Source organism: Equus quagga, chromosome 5 (assembly GCF_021613505.1).
Source record: "Equus quagga isolate Etosha38 chromosome 5, UCLA_HA_Equagga_1.0, whole genome shotgun sequence".
Lineage (NCBI taxonomy): Eukaryota > Metazoa > Chordata > Mammalia > Perissodactyla > Equidae > Equus > Equus quagga.
Window position 1 is genome coordinate 30,290,066 of NC_060271.1, and position 17,417 is coordinate 30,307,482.

Sequence of the window (17,417 nt, forward strand, 5' to 3'; positions counted from 1 at the left end):
AAACCAGACTGGCTGCTGTGGCGAGGTGGCTCGTCTGTCACTGTCCTTTCTCCCTTTGACTCAGCGCTGAGCGTCACCACTGCTCTGCTCAAGCAGCCACAAGCCCAGGAGGTGCTCTGAGTCCCTGCTCTCCCATTTCACAGAGGGAGAGGGTGAGGCAAGCGACCTCCCGGGGCACTCCTGGAGTCAGGACCGGCAGCAGGAGCTGGCTGCCCAGAGCTTAGTGAGTGCTTCCCAGTGGTGCCAGGACTGTGCCTCCGTCGGGTAGCAGGCAGCAGGTGTAATGGGGCGGGGTCTGCCTTTGCTCCCCTCTGGATTGCACAGCCCACAGCTCCCCAGGGCAGCATCTGGAGGATGGGAGAGTCAACTTCATGCCCAGTCAGGCCAAGCTGGGGTGGATCCCAGATGCCCTGTTTCTCTTCTCTGTGACCTCGGCCAAGCCTCTTAGTTCTCAGACCCTCGGTGTTCTCATCTGTAAGATGGGAGACAGCCATCCCTACCTCCGAGGGTGACTGTGAGGACACACTGAGATGCACAGCGCCTGTCCGTGGCGAGTTCAGTCGACGAATTATTAACAAGATGAAGGCTACGCAGGCCTGAGATCATGCGCACCCTCAGCTCGTGGTCGTCTCTGAGGCTGTTTCCATTGGAACCGAGCGTCTGAGATGGGAACCACGAGCCTTAGAGCATCATGTGGACAAATGGCTGATCAATGGGTATTTTTAGCCCGGGTGGAACCAGTGAGGCCTTAGGCGTAGATGGGGCTTTTCTCCCGAGGAGGTCAAATAATTCTCCCAGTTTCTGCCAAGCCCAGAAAGCTGCGGCTGCTGGTGGGAGTGGGCTGGAGAGCAGCAGGCAGACAGTGTCCACACTGGGCTCCTGGTCCTGGAATCCATCCTAAGGGATAAATCAGGGGAGTGGCTAAGACATCCATACCAGCGTGGTCCCAGCAGTGTCTTCATAACAACCCAAAAACACCCTAAAGGGCCAACCACGCGGGAACACTACGATGGTCCAGCCCGTGGGGTGGGGTCTCCACACTCTTACCCCCACCACGCCCGACCAGCGACCAGCGCAGACATGTCCCCTGCCGTCAGGGAGAGGATATAATGACAGGGGACACATATGACACGTTGGTGCCATTCAAAAGCAGGTTCAAAACAACATGTCCTATATGTTCCCAACGTTATAAAAGAAAAGAAGGAAGGAAGGAAAGGAGGAGGGGAAAGGAGAGAAGAAATTAGACTCTACACACAGTAAGAATGCCAGAAGGCCACGAACCAAAACGCTACTCATTGTTCTGGGTGGCAGAATTATGGGTGGTTTTAATTTTCTTCTTTATAATTTTATTATTTGCCAATTTTTCTTTAGTTAATGTGTATTATTCTTACAATTAGGAAAAAAATGTGTTTTGTTTGAAGAGATGGAAGGGGGTTAGAGGTTGTTCTTCCGCTTTCAGCGGCCCTAAAACTGAGGCCCGTGTGGGAAAGATGTTCATTCGTTCACTCACCCAGCCACTCATTCATTCCTCCTCAGATGCTTCTGGAAACCAGAAGCGAGGCTCAGTTCTAAGTTCCATGGCCACAGAGCTGAAGGTGACCCATCTCTGTCCTCAGGGAGGTCACAGTCTGAGGGTATAGGACGCAACAGAAAGTCCTTTCAATTCATTCCATCAAGGGGCTGTGGGAGTAGTGAAAGGAGGGGGGCCAGGTCCTCCTGGGAGTGTCAGAAACAGTCTTACAGAGAGGGGAAATTAGGACAGGGCTTTGGCAGGAGTTCTGCAGTCAGAGAATGGAGTAAAGCACTGCTCGCTAAGACTCTATGGGCTATTAGAGAGAGAGGAGCCGCCCTGTGTGGGGCAGTGTGTCAGATTAAGCTGGAATGCTCTGTGAGCCGGGTTCTTCGACAGCCTTGAATTGCCTGGTTCTGCCACTCGATGGTGGGGTGACTTTGAGCAGGTTACTAAACCTCTTGGGCCTCAGTTTCCTCATCTGGAAAATGGGCCAATGACCTCACTGAGTTACTGCAAGAACTGAGAGAGTTAATAATGCTGGCGCACTCAGAACAGGGCCTGGCATATAGGAAGAGCTGTGAAAACATTTGCTTTCGTTATTTGCTATTAGTTCCACTTTATCCCATACGCATTCTGGAAACCAAAAGGATTTTTAAGCTAGAAATTCATGTTAATTCGTTCGTTTATTTATTTCACTCATCCAACAGATAATTGCTGAGATCCTCGCAGGCACCAAGCACTTTTTTAGGCTCTGGGGACAGAGTTGCCAGACAAAATACAGGACACCTAAATTATTTGAATTTCAGATAAACAATGAATAATTGTGATATTTGGGACAACTCTAGCCTAAAAAAGTGTTTGTCGTTTATCTGAAATTCAATGTAACTGAGCACTCTGTATTTTTATTTGCCAAATCTGGCGATTCTGACTGGGAATGCCGCACCAATGAAAAGCAAACCGTGGCCCCCCTCCCGTCCCCGGAGGCTGAGATTCAGGGCCCAAGACCGTTCGTAAGCAAAGGGACGGTCTGCCAGGCACCAAGGAAGGGAGACCATCAGCTCCCCATGGCTGCTGGAACAAACGACCACAAATGCAGTGGCTTAACATAACACACACTTAACAGCTCACAGGTCTGGGGGCCAGACATCCCCCTGACTCTCACTGGGCTGAGATCAGGGTGCCGCAGGGCTGTGTCTCTTCTGGTGGCTCCAGGGGAAAGTCCATCCCCGCTTGTCCAGCCTCTACAGGCCGCGCTCTCCTCTATTGGTGGCTCTTTCCTCTGCCTTCACAGCCAGCAACACTGGGCCACGTCCTTCCCGTGCTACCACCTCTCTGGTCCCCCAGTCGGTTTTCCGTGCCACCGCTCCCTCTGACTGTCCTCTTCGGCCTCCTGCTTCCACTTGCAAGGACTCTTGCGATCCATCGGCCAGCCCGGACAACACAGAAAAATCTCCCCATCTCAGAGTCCCCAACCTTCATCATTTCTGCAAAGTCCCTTTTGCCATGTAAGGTGACCTAGTCACAGGTGTGGAGGTTGGGATGTAGGCATCTTTGGGGGGCTTTGTTCTGCCTACCAAAGGGGTGCAGAGAAGGCCTCTCCTGGGGGGTGATAGGGACCTGAATGAGGTGGGGAGCTGAGCCATGCAGAGTGTGAAGGGCTCTCCAGGCAGAGGGAACAGCACGTGCAAAGGCCTTGTAGTGGGTGTGACTGGTGTGTTTGAGGACCAGCAAGGAGGCCAGAGTGGCTGGAGCAGGATGAGGGAAGGGGAGAGTGGAAGGAGATGAGGACAGAGAGACGGAAGTGGGGGGTGCCATGCAGAACCCCAGAGGGCTGACTGCAAGGGGAGAATGGGTGAGGCCCCTGCCCGCTCCTGGCCTCAACTGCCCCCATCCCCCACCCCCGGGACCATCTGTTCTGCTGAGCTGACACCCACTCCACAGGTACTCACAGCAGAGGTCACACTCCTCTCAGAAGTATTGCAGGATGAGAAGGAAGCATCCCAGCAACATGCAGGATTCAAGTTAGATGTTTGCAAGAACTTCCTGTGTGCTTCCTGTCAGTTACCAACCAGGAAGGGTGGTAACATGTGGGAGAGCAGGTCTTGACTGAGGGTCAAGGGGGCCGGTGCCCTCAGGGGCCTCGCATGCAGGGACCAGCCCCACTCCTGGGATGACCTGGGGGAGTGGTGAGTCCTAACCTTGGACTCCCCTCCACCCCGGCCATCCTGTGATCTCGGGATCCACGTCCCCTCCCCAGACCCGTTTCTCCAACACAAGGGAGTTGGACTCAAAGATCTTCAAGGTCCTCCCGACAGTGACCAGCTGTGAATCCCACACTCTAAGCCTCTCTGATTCTAGGGGTCTTCTATTCTAGGACAAAACCTCGCAACTGTGTGACCTCAGGCAGGTTACTTAACCCCGCTGAGCCTCAGTTTCCTCACCTGTAAGTGGGGATGATCACAGAACCACCTCTTGGGGGGAGTGCAGAGGAAGGCAGTGTTAAACCCCGTGCAGGGCAGACTCGCGCCTGGCACACAGTGAGTGCTCAATTAATGTGAGCCCCCGAAAAATGCGAGCCCCGAGATTGAGGATTCTAACGGCCTCCGCGTCTGGAGCCTGAGTCCGTGACCCCATCTCCGGGAGCCTGACATCTGCCAGCTGTGGGTTCCAAGTCTCCAGACGCCCCCACTGCCAGCGTGCCCCCCACGCCCTGGCCTCCCCCACGTGCTGGGTGGCATGCCTACCCCACGACCACATGAAAAGCCATTCCCCCAGGGTGTCCCCACACCTGGGAAAACCGGCAGCCTGCCCGGCGCTGGCCCCGCCTGGTGGCTGGAACACCGGGCAAGATCAATGGAGCCCGGCTGGGCTCCCGGTGCCGCCACCTTGTTCCAATCAGGGCTGGGCGCCTTCCGCTCCGGACCCCCGCCCAGCACCGGGCCCTGCCCAGCAGCCCCCGTTTCCAGCCCCGTGACCCCCAAGGAGCAGTGCCCCCAGCCTGATTCCCCTCTGGCTGCAGCTGCCTGGACCCGAGCGGTCGACCAACACGCTGAACGATGGGGCGGCCGAAGAGTGCCAGGCCGGGGCGGGGGCCGGGTCTGGTCCTGGCCTTTGGGTGCCAAGGGATGCTGTAGCAGCCTTCTCATCTGCAGCCTCAGTTTCCTCAGCTGCAAGTCAGGCTACTTAAATTCACTCCTTCTGGTTCTCAGGGCTGTTGTGGGAGAAGCAAAAGAGATAAAGGGGAGAAAAAAGTTTCAGAAACCGTGGACACGCCTGGGGCTGAGGAGGGGGCAGAAAGCAGGTGGGAGAAGCTGGTTCCCACTGTGTGGTGGGCTCTCCCATCAGCTCCCCTCTCCTCTACTTGAGTCCTTCTCAACCTTCAAGTCTCAGCTCAGTTGTCACCTCCTGTCTAAAGTATCAGTGACCACCCCCTCGCCCCACCCACCCACCTGGTCCCTCTCTACCCTCTGCCTCAGTCTGTTTTCTTCAACATCCCAAGTCACTATCAAATATTGGTGTGTTTATTTAGCTGCCTCCTTGTTTATCCTCTGCCTTCCCTCCTGGGATCAAAGCTCCACGGGGCTCCACAGCTGTCTTGTCCATTGCTGTGTCTCCAGCACCTACAATAAGCCCTGGCACATAGTAGGTTATTGAGCACACAGTAGGTGCTCAATCAATGTTTGTTGATTGAATGAAGCTAGTGCCTCCTCCTCTGTCTGTTTCTTATTTCTCCTTTTCCTTTCCATCCCTGCTCTTCCCCTTCAAGTGTAGGGCTCCCTGAGGACAGGACTGGGAACGTTCTCCCCTGTGCTCCTGGGATGGGGCCAGGCCTCTGTGAGCTAAGGACCTTCAGATCATTGATCCCACCTGATTTGACTGAGGCTCCAAGACAGGGCAAGAGGGCCCAGTCCCCCCTTGGGTGTGAGCACATTCTATGATTCCCTTCCGGAAGCCCGCTCAGGAGCAGTCAGAGACACACAGGTGATAAACATCATATTCTTGCCAGTGACAAACTCAGGCCAACAGCAAATGACAAAGAGTGCCCACTGTCCGAGCCTGTGGCCTAGACATGCCAGGCGGGGATTTATGAGCTTGCTCTAGCCTCTATTTGGCTCTGCCCACATCCTTAGCACCTCCCCAAGGACCACAGGCCTGGTGGGTGAGGAGGGGACACAGCTCATTGCCTAGGGCTGGTGTCACGCTGGGAGCAGATCTCCCTGGTCGCATCCCCCAACCCAGCCATCCACCCCTGCTGGCCTTGGTCCCTGGGGGTCATCTGTGAACCCCAAGTCACAGCTCTGTTGCTTCCATGATGTTTGTGCTCCCCCTGGGGCAGGGCAGGCAGCACAGGCTGCTAGGTTCAAAGCTCGGCTCTGACATTCACCTGCGGGGTGAGCTGGGGCGAGTTGCTGAACTGTCTGTGCCTCAGTTTTCCTAGGGTTATAATGGGGTTGCTAATAATGGTACCTAACACATTCAGTGGCTGTGAGGGTTAAATGAAATCAGACGTGTAAACTGTAGATAGCATTAGTTACTGTAATTGAGGGACCTGGTCCCTGGAGTGAGGCCCCTGCAGACAGCAGGGCACGATTTCAGCATCAATATTTCTTGGTTCAAATCCCAGCTCTGCCCCTTCCTAGCTGGGTCCAGGAGACTTACCGACGAAGTTCAGCTCCTCGCCTGTAAAGTAGGCCTCAGGACACGTGCCTGGAAGGCTACCGGTAAGATTCAAGGAGCTCGGTAGGGAGTGTGCTCAGCAGGGTCTGGGTCCCCAGAAAGGCTCCGTGGGGGCCGGCAGGGGGTTGCCTTGATGAGGATGGCTCCAAGGGCCACCAGATGATTCTGCTGAGAGGGAGCTGACAGACAGAACAACTTGGCTGAAACAATGATTTGGCCAAGAATAAACACTCCCCAACCTTGATGCACCACGGGCAGTTTTGCAACTCTATGCAAATTTAAGCATTTTTGTCCATTCTTTTTTGAGAGGTTTGGGGGATGGGGGGGCTTTGTCTTTTTTTTTTTTAATCTTTTGCTGTTCTTTTAAAATATTTTACTGTAAAATATAGTAACAGAAAGTGTATAAAATATAAATATTGTTTAAATAATAATAATAAAACAGGCATCCATATACCTACCAACTAGCTTTAAAAAAACCCACTAACTGGACATTAGGGCTCCCACCAGCATCCCCTCCCCAATCATAGCCTGCCTTCTCCATCTTCTTGCCGTGGCGGGGGGACCCACTCTCCTCGCCTTTGTATTAACCATCATCTTACTTGTCTGTATGTTTTTTGCTTTCAATGTCATTTCCTATTTATAAGAGGAAACTTTTGGGATAAACTGAAAGGCAGCAATAGGGGATGCGAGCTATTGAAGCAACTGAAGGAGTTTACACAGAGAGAAGAGCATGGAAGATGGTCAATTCTCCCCATTTTACAGATGAGGAAACTGAGGCTTGGGGAGGCCCAAGGTCACACAGCTGGCAGGTGAAGATGCCAGGGTGGGAACTCAGAGCTGGTATGCCCTGAATCGCAGACTGTCAGGTCATAAATGGAGCTTTGGTTTCACTCTCTCATTTGTTTAATAAATGTTTACTGTGAGCCAACCCTAGGCTGGACACCATATTTGGTCCAGCCTCCAGCCCCATCGAACACTTGAAGTCCCTCTATAATATCCTGGCCTCAACTTGAACACCTCCCACGACAGAGAGCTCTCTACCTCCAGAGGGAGGTGTCTCATTCCACCTCTAGCTGGCTCTCAACACTTCTTTTCCTTGTATGGAGTCCAATACCCACCGACCCTAGTTCCATCCTCAGCATCCACGTGGTCCCCTGCCTCCCAGGAGCTCTTCATAGATCTGAAAGCAGAGCTCTCAGCCCCCAGGACTGCTCTTCTCCAGGATGAAGTCCCCAGTTGCTTCAACAGTGCATCATATGACATGGTTTTCAACACTCTTCCCCATGCTGAGGTCCCTGGGGGTGTCACATAGGCCCTAACAGAGGGGGCTCAGGCTGACTTGCCCTCCAGAGGTCTCAGGGGTTTCTGAGCTCACACTGCATGCCAGAAGCCCTTCACGACTCCCTTTGAGCAGCAGTAATTACTCGCATTTTGTAGGTGAGGTGGCTGAAGCTCAGAGAGGCCATATGTCATGCCAGGGCCTCTCAAACTGAACCTGATCCCAGGCAACGCTCTGCCCTCTAGCCCAGGCTGCCTGGAGGACCCCACCTGCAGCCCTCCTATTATAGCCACCTTTCTCTGGGCCAGGAGGGCAGGCTCTCCTCACCTCCATGGAACATTTAGGAGGGAGGGAGGTTAAAAGTCAGATGCTGGGGAAAGATCTGGAAGCCCCAGGCTGGCAAATCACCTAGAAAGTCAATGCCTCTGAATTCAGGAGATACAGAAACTCCACAGCCAGCATTCAGCTCCTCCCAGAGCTGACCTGGAGAACAAATCCGAAACCCTGAGCCCGGATCCACACCTGCCTTGACATTTGTGTGTAGATCTGTCCACAGAATGGTCTGTGTCGACACAACCTTGATGTATGCCTTTGCCTGTGTGTGTGTCTATGCAACCCTGTATGGAGGCCTATCTGTGTCTACACTAATGGGTCTGTGCATATGGATGCAGATAGATGTGTCTCTTTATGAGAGTAACTTTGCACACACGTACACTTAACTGTTTACACGTGTGGCTGCACCATAACAGTGTTGGCCTCCGTGAGGGCGTGTCCACATAGATGTGTGTGGGCTGCCAGTGAGTGTGTGAGTGTGCCCATGAGGAGAGGGGGGCGTGTGTGTATGTGTGCTCATGAGCATGTGCATTGTATGTGTGCATTCAATGCACACACGCTGTGTGCCTAGGGTCCAGCAGAGTCTTTCCTATCCTGGCTTCTCAGCATTCTATGCCTCACCTGGCCCTCAGGTCCTGAGTCTGACCCTTCCTCCTCATTTTCTAGCCATTTACAACCCCTGGAAAAGGGGCCTTTGTTATAGAAACAATGACACAAACTAAATGTGCATGAGGGAAAGAAGACGTTGACATTGCTGAGCACATGTTTTTCTAAAGAAGGTCTTTAGTTCTCACTGAGGACCCTTAGCTGTGGCTTCCAGACCTGGGCACTGAGCGTGCCCAACAGATCAAGGTGGGCTGAGGAATAGGGGGTAGGCCAAGACCACGGCTGGGCCCTCCCAGGGTTCGTGCAGAGAGAGCTGGGCTGGCAGGCAGGAGCCTCAGAGTCGGGTCCAGCTGCCCGTGAGCATCCTGTGTGACCTTGAGCAAGTCCCTGACCTTTCCTGGGCCTCAGTTTCCCCAGACTTGTCATAGATTAACATGGAATTCTAGAACACTGAAGCTGGACAGTCCCCCTGGGGATCAAGTGTGGTCCAATGCACTTATCACCCTGATGAGTTATCTGAGGCCCAGAGAGAGAAGGGACTTGCCAGGATCACCCAGCAAGGAATAAGGGGATTGCTCCCCTGGAGCCAGTAGCCAGGTCCATGAGCCTCAGGCCCAGCCCAGGTGACAGGTCATGACCATCTTCAGGCTCTGTTCAGCCACAACTTTCTAGGATTCATCTAGGATTGGGACTCTTTTGAGTTTATCAAGGTACAGGTGCAACTGCTTCCCCAGCCAATGAGGGTGGCAGAGGAAACCGGGGCATGAGAGAGTAGAGGGAGTCACAAAGAAGGACTTCCAAATGTTTAGGACAGAGAGCTGGGGGGCAGGACTCCCATTACATCCCACCCCAGACTCAAGACAGAGACCCACACAGAGAGAGCTAATAAATTTACAACTATACAAATTTACAAACAGCTATAAAACTGGGACCCCACCCCCACCCCCTAGCCAGGGATCCAGGCCCAGGCCCACAGTTGCAGCCCCCGGCACTGACTGTCTATGATCCTGAGCACCTTCACTCCTCTGGCTTCAGTTCTCCCATCTGTGATTCAGGAATAAAAAAGCCCCACCGCAGGGAACACTACCCCATGGGGCACAGCGAGGATGAAATCCTGCAGAATGCGGAGTGGTAAGACACCTGCTTTGCCATCAGAGGGACCTGACTCCAGATCTAGGCTTCCTTGCCACATGGAAGCCTCTCAGCCTCAGTTTCCACATCTGCTCAATTCACAAGGTCATTTTGAAGTTCATCTCAGATAATGTAAGCAAAGCAGGTGCTCAGAAGACATTACCGCCCAGGCCTGGGCACGTGGTAGAGGCCTGTAGACATGTGGCAATTGGCTGCTGGGGTGACGGTGGGCAGGACTGATTACATAATTTGGGGTGGCTGGTGCACAATGAAAATGCAGGCCCCTTGTTCAATAAGCACTGAAAATTTCAAGGAAGTGACAGCAGAGCCTAAACCCAGCGCAGGACCCTCCTGAGAGCAGGGCCCTTTGCGGCTGCATGGGGCACGGCCCAGGAAGCTGGCTCCGCTTATGGGACATCTGGGCGCCTCAAACCCAGTTCAGGTGACAGGGCTGAGGCCCTTCTGCTGTGGCTTCCACCCCTGTGCCGAGAGCTCTGCCTCTCCCCGGGGCTGCAGCTGGGATCGTGACCGCTGGCCCTGCCACTCTCGGTGGCCATCGAGGCAGCATAAAAGAACGACTGTTCTCCTCCTCGTTATGCCCCGTTTTTATCTCATGCCATGCATACAGCACATAGCTGATTTCTTTCCGCAAAGGGCTGCGCTTTTTTTCTTTTCCAAGGGCGACGCTGGAAAGCCATGTGGCTTTTATTGCTGGCAGGAATGTCTGAGGCGTTCCTTCATGCCCACATGAAACGGAGCCGTAATCTTCATCTGTGCAAGGCCAAAGCCCCCGGTCTCCTCCGAGCCATCGGCCTCTGAGATTAATTAAGGCTTCACAAGGGCTGACAGTCATTAGGACCTTTTTGGGGAGGTGGAAAATCCCTAATGGGACCGGCTGGGCCCAGGAGCCCCTGGGTGGGCGGTGGGGCGAGGAAGGCCTGCAGGGAATTGGAAGACACCCTGGACCAGAGTCAGTGGGAGGTGGCAGGAGGGGATTCCAGACTCTGCCCCTGGCCTAGGCTGTGATCTCGAGGGAGACCCTTCTCTTCCCTGGGCCTTGGTGCCGCCATCTGATAAATGGGAGGTTTGGATGCGATATCTCAGAGGCTTGCTGAGTCTGACATTATAAAATTCTGCATCCTGCCTACAGTTCTCACGCCAGAATTCTAATTCTATTCCATGACTGTAACTTCAAGCATCTGATTCTGGTCCATGAGAACAGAGCGTGGTGGTCAGGAACGTGGCTTCTGGGGCCAGGCAGCCTGGTTGGAATCCCAGCTCCACAGATTCCCAGCTGTGTGACCTTGGGCAAGTTGCTCAACCTCTCTGTCTTCAGTTTTCTCACCTGTAAAATTCGGGTGATAACTGTACCTCCGCCGTAAGAGTACTGTGAGGCATAGATTCGTATAAAGTGTGGTATGAGGCCTGGCATGCTGGAAGAGCTTAAGTGTTGTCAGCAACGATTAGTCAAGCTCAGGATTCTAATCCCATGGTTCCGATCCTATTCCAAATATTGGTTTCTGACTGGCTCCTGTTCTTGCCACCTGGTTAAGGTTTGGAGGCATTTTGAACATGGAAATCCTCTGCCTTTCCTCCACTATAGGGGATGTGAAAGGTGACAGCCACTCAGAGGAGCCCTTTCTCTCCCCGGAGCTGAAGCACCATCCTGGAGCTGGGGAAACAGCGTGCCCTTCCCAGAAGCCCTCCTGGGCCCTAAGCTACCCAGGTCCCTCTCACCCCTCCCCCAACCCCCCCTCCCCAGTGGAAGAGTCCTCTGATGTGATGGCTTTGCCAGCAGGCAGCTCTGCACCGCCCCCCCCCCCAGCTGTGGACAGAGTCTAAGGCACTGCGACAGCCAGCAGAGCAAAGAGGGAGCCTAGACCCCAGAGCCATGTTGAAGGAAGGGCCCTCAGGTCTGAGGCATTGAACGAGGAAGATTTTTATTCCCGGAGCCTCAATTTCCACATCTGTAAAGTGGGGAGAACAAACTTTCTACCCTGCAGAAGCACCATGAGGTTGGTGATAACTGGGGTAAAACTCCCAGCACAGAGGAGGAGTCCAACAAATTAGGGCGATTATTAGTCATAGACCAAAGGGCTCTGCCAGACCATTTCCCGTTTCATAGTCGGCAGAAGTGAGGAGCAGGGAGGGCGGCAGGAAGACCAGACCCGGTGCTGGGAGCCGGAACCAGAACCCACTCCCCTGGCTCCTGAGGGGCCTGCCTCCTCTCCCCTGCGCCAGGCTGCCCGAGCCCACCTCACTCCCTTCCTCCCCTCCCTCTCCTTCCATGAGTTGGCCGCTGCTCACGGGGACCTACCGCAGGGTGGAGCAGGAGCGGGTGTTCCGCGGCTGCAGGGACACGATGGAGCCTGGTGCCACCTGAGGAGGCGGCCAAGGGCCCGAGGTCACAGTGAAACTCATCAGGGGTCCAGCGGGGAGCCGGCCCTGCGCCTAGAGGGACCGCAGAAGTGCACTCCCATCGATCCGATGGGGACGCTGAGGCCCTGAGGGAGTCTCCCGCTGACTCTGGCTTTTCCCCTGAGAGATGGGTGAGGCGAGGCTCAGGGCTGGCCCCTGGCTGTATCCGCGCTCAGCCGGCCGGGCTCCACATTCGGGCTCCAGCCACCGGCCTGGGCCGTGCCACGCTGCCCCCTGCACTTGCCAGAGCTCAGATCGAGTCTTGCTTCTTCCTTGGTGACTCAGGTCACGTCTCGCCCCCTTTCTGAGCCTCAGTGCTCCCATCTGAAAGTTGGGGGCTACAGCTGAGTCCACCTCCTCGCGGGCGGGTTCTGGGGCCGAAGGAAAGAGCAGAGTGGGTGGGCCTCAGCAGCTGACCCGGTAGCCCGTTCCTGTCCCCCAACCCCGGTTTGAAGGATGTGCTGATTTTCAAGTCCATGGCTGTTTAGCAGGTTTCATTGCCTCTGGCTCCGCCACCATCGTAATAGCTAAGGTTCATTCAGCACTTTTAATATCTATATACCCAGCTCTTCCCATGACTTTATTCAACCAATGAGGGGGTGGGGTAAGGGACAGGTGCGCAATCAGGAGGTGCCTCCGTTCCCCAAATTTGGAGTCAGATCGGGCTTGTAAGCCGCCTCTGGTCCTCCCTAGCCCAGAAAACGTTGAATAAGTTACTCTTCGTTTAAATGCACATAACACCTACCACGTACAATTGCTGTGAGGATGGAATGATGCACTCAAAGCCAAAACTTGGTGCCTGGACACCGACGCCTCAGGGAACTGGCTGTGACTGTTCTCCCATTTTACTGCCCAGGGGACCAAGGCTCAGGGAGTGTGAAAGTTACACAGCCAGTCAAGGGCAGAGCCAGTAGCTGGGTCCTGACCACAGCACTCTCCCAGCTCCCCCTCCCTCCCCCCCGAGTCTGGCTCTCCCCCCCCCCCCCAAAAAAAACCGTCTGTAATTTGATAAGCGCACTTGTCCTGCACCTTCAGGAGCCTTCCAGAGAGGCTGCCCTGAGGGACGGCCCCAGAGCTGGACTCTCAGGTATGAGGGCCCCCAACCCTGTAGGCAGCAATCCCTCGACCATATTGCTGTTTTTCATGACCCTTTCTCACTAATTGTATATGTTTTTAATGCAATATATAATACATATTATTTATAATTATATATGTATAAATATATGTATCTGAAATCGGGGCACAGGCAAGTTCTAGTTTAATTAGCAGGATTTTCCTTCTTTTTCTTTCACATGGAACAATTGATGGCATTTTAGTTACGGTGAAACACAATGCCCCTCCCCTCCTAGATGGCGTCTTTAACGCTCCGGATTGTGAAATAGAGCCATTAGAATGACTTCCATTACCAGAAGAGGAAACCGAGGCTAGGCCAGGGGGTTCACCAGGGGTCCCTCCAGAGGCGAGTGTGGAGACCCGATGGGGAGAAATCACTAGCTTCTAGAAGATAGTCCTCTGTGCTAGTCATGGGACTGGGGCTCCCGTGAGACTCAGGATAAAGGGTACAGATGCCTCCTGGGGAGAGGGGAAGGGGGAAGGTGGCCGACAGTGTCGGCTGAGGCCTGTTCCTATTTAGGAAAGTGTCTGCCTGTGGGGGGTAAGGGGTGGGGGCCAGTGGGTTTCCAGGGCGAGAGTCTGAGAGCCTAAGGGAAGGCGGGAAGGCGAGTCCTCAAGATCCAGGCTCGGAAGTCCCTGTACAGGATGCTAAAAAGCCCTCCCATGAGGCAGGTCACAGACAGTCCTGACCTCCCCCAGGCAGCCCCAGGCGAACCAAGGGAGACAGGATGGCCACGGACTAGGCTCTGAGTCCTGCAAGCTTTGAACATGCGAACTGGATATTTCACAAATGGCAAGTGTGAGGCTCAGTGAGGGGAAGAGACTCGCCAAAGGGTCCTGGACAAGGTGTGATCAGGCCTTATTTTTCAGTCTAACAACAGTGACAGCTCGCATGGATGGAGCACCCCCTACGTGCCAGGCCTGTGCTAAGCACTCTATACGTGAGCCCATGTGGAAGCCACCATTGTTACCCCCCTTTACAGGTGAAACAGATGAGGCTCAGAAGTTTCGAGCAATTACCCCTAGATCACCGTGACTGGTGGAACAAGAGAGAACTCAGGCAGTGGGACTGCGGACCCCAGCTCCTTCCACAACCAGTGGGCCTCTTAGAACGTTTCCAGAGCACAGAGGTCCACTGTCTGGCCCCCAGGGGCATCCTCACCCCTCCCCAGGCACCAGGACTCTCGAGGAATCAGACCTGCCCTTGGAAGCTCTCTGGCTGGTGGGGAGCCACGTGCAGGGACCTCACTACCAGGAATGCAGTCAGAGCACACTCCTAGACACCCTCAGGTGGCAGGAGGAGGGCGCCCCAACACTGGGTCATTCTGACCCCATGGATCCCCTCCCAGGGTGAAGGATGCTGGCGGGAGTGGCCCCCAGAACCCAGGCTCTTCGGGCTCCAGGTTGAGTCTCGGTTTACCCAGCTCTGGGCCAAGATGGGGCCCCACCTCCAGCCCTCCTCGCCCTGCTGCCGACAACTCGGGTGCTCTTAGGTGGAGTCGTTAGAGAGAAAGTGGGCTGTTTGCTCATCTGTCCAGTGGGAGAAGGAGAGGAGATGGCTGTCCACACAGGATGGGGAAGGGAGAGAATATCCGCGTGTCCCAGGTAAGGGAGTGGGAGCTGTCCAACTGTCTTTCCAAACGGTCGGGGAGGAAAAAAATGACCCTAGGTCTGTCGCTCTGAGATCGGGAGGAAGTAGGTTGGCCATAGGTCGAAATTGGGAACGAGCTGGTCTGTTCTTCTGTGTCCTCCTTGCCCTCGGCCCCCCAGAAGGGGACGGGAAAGGACTGTGCATTTCTAGAAGGGAGAACGTTCCGCGGGTCGGAGGGCTCAGAGACCCTCGGGTGTCAGAGATGCGAAGGCAGAAAGCGTCCATGGGAAGGGCAGCCTTCTGTCCGACACAAAGCCACTGGTTTGTCCGAGACGCGGCCGCACAGATGGTGAGGAATCGGACGGCACGTCTGTCCAGGAGGGGCAGCGCACAGGAGGCGGCCCGCCGCGCCTGGACATGGGGACAGACCGCAGCTGGCGCACATCTGTGTGCGTGGCCTGGCCGCGCAGCTCCGGGGCTGGCAGCGTGCCGGCGCCTACTAGCGGTAGCTCCTGGAACTGCTCCCACCCTAGAGGCTTCGGCGACCTGTGGCTGGGGACTCGAGCGCCAACAACTCGGGTACCCTGGTAACGGCGCCCACCGGCAGCAAGCGCCCTCCCGAGGGCTGGAGCCGCACCCGGTCCTGTGCCAGGGCGCCGAGACCCACAGGAGCCCCATTCTCAGGAAACTCATTTGTAAACCCGCCGTAGGAAGAGAGGGAGAAATCAGGCGGAGGGGCAATTAAGGGCATGAGTGCAAACCGAAACCACTAGGCGAATCGAATTTACAAATCTCAGACGCAGCGGGCGCTGGCCCCACAGCTGCCCCAGGGCAGCACGCGTCGCCCGCCTTCCCTGGCCCCAGGGTCCTACCTGGCCACGACGCGGCGGGCCTCTCTCGGCGGGAAGCTCCCAGAGGTAGGACGCGCCAAGGCCCCGGTCTCTCGCTTCTTCTGGTTCTGCTGCTAGTGCCAGCGCTCCCTAGAGCGCGCGGGCCTTGGCCCCGGTGGTCTGCCAGTCTGAGGCGCAGGCTCTATCAAACGGTCCAATAAGGGACCCTCACCGTCCCCGCTCTCGAAATGACCTGAGGGGCTGCTGTGAGGCTCTGAGAGGGGTAGGGACCAGCTCTCCAGGTAGTCGAAGTCGGGCCGGAGCCCGTCGGCCCTGGAGCGCACGCGGGACTTGATTTCGTTTGGCGACGATGAGATGGCGCGCACTGGGCGGGGGCCAGATCCAGGGCAGGATCTCATGGCCACCATCGGATCCTACGCTTCTTTGCTCCCGAGGCTTGGAATTCGTCGTTTTGCACCTGTCGAGCGCCGGCAACAACGAAAATCCAGCCCAGACTCCAAAACGGCGGGGAGATTCGGCACGCGTTCGTTCCCCAGACTCCAGGGAGGTCAGCTGGGGCGACAACCCAGCGTGAACGGGGGCTGGATCTTTCCAGTTGCCCTTCCCAGCCTGCTCGGCTGGCCTAGGGGCGGGAGAGGAAGGGATTGTTGCTGTGGAGCCCTGGGAGAGGTTGGGCCGCGCGGCTGAGAGTGGCAGCGAGGACCCAGGGCCAGCGAGCAGGCATTGCCTCCGCAAAGCTGTCTGTGACCCGCGGCGCGGCCGGAGCACACCGCCCGGGGAAGACAGAAGTGGGTTTGGACCCGTGCGGGACAGTTTACATCCACGTGGTGGAAGAAAATTCCCTTTTTTGGAAGCCGGGGCCCTTAGCTTTGCGGCCATTCCCGCGTTCTCCGCACAGTTTTCTTCTCGCCACGGACTCGCGTCCTCTTCCACGATGCAGAATCGTGGTTACATGCGCGGGGGGAAAAATCAGGGAAAAACACTAGAGTTTTTCAGGCCCCAACGTGTTTTTCAAACAGCCACAGGCCGCCACAACGAAGAACAACGCAGCCAGGCCTGCGCGATCCTGAAAGTTGTCTTGAGGGCCGAGCGGAGAGGAGCGGGTTTAGTCGCCCCCAAGCCGGATGCTGGCCCAGGGGGGACACCCTTCTCTCTGTCCTCGGGTTGGCACCGGGGCCGCCGAGGCCGCACGGGGCTGGGAGCTGCAGAGGCCGCTGGTGCGCGCAACCTCGTGTGCGATGGAGCCTCTGGGGTCAAAATAATTTGCAGGGCGGAGGAAGGGGAGTAATGAGAAGTCTCTTTGGGGCAGCTCCCGGGTTGATGTCACCGGCCCTGGAGCCCCGTGGCCCCAGCTGAGGGTGCAGGCAACACAGGCCGAGAGCAGCAGGAGCTGGGGAGGCCGGGCCGCGGGCAGCCGGGAAGGACGCGAGGAGGGGAGCGGCGGCCCCCGCGTCAGGGACCGCGGCCCCGAGACAGCGGCACAGGAGCCTCTGCAGGGTCTGGACGTTTTAAACAAATGCTTCGCGTCGGGCCTGGCTCCCCTGAACTCCCGGGGAGCCCTGAGCTGGCTCGCGGGCTCCAGACCCCAGGCGGCCGCGGGGCGGGGCCTTCCGCCCCTCCCCGTTGGGCGCCCTTCGGCGGCCCCCGGTCCGCCCCCGGCGGCGGTACCGAGGTGCCCGCGATGGGGGCTCCGATTGGCTGCGCCTCGCGTCGCTCGGGCCGGCCCCGCCCTCGCGGCCCCGGGGTACTAACCCCGCGCGGGCGGCGGCGGCGCAGCCACTTGATTCTCGAGGATTTGTGTCGGGGCTGCGGCCGCGGAGTCGGCGGGGCGGCCGCGAGCGGGCGGCGGGGCCGGGAGGAGGCGGCGGCACAGCCCACGCGGGCCCCGCCGCGGCCGAGGCAGCC

The 17,417-nt window shown here is 56.3% G+C and overlaps 1 protein-coding gene across 1 annotated transcript in view; it reads left to right on the forward strand.

Moving 5' to 3' along the window:
• The window catches only part of RUNX3 (RUNX family transcription factor 3), a 62,777-nt gene that overhangs the window by 15,638 nt on the left and 29,722 nt on the right, over nucleotides 1–17,417 (forward strand). The gene's annotated exons all lie outside the window — the stretch shown is intronic.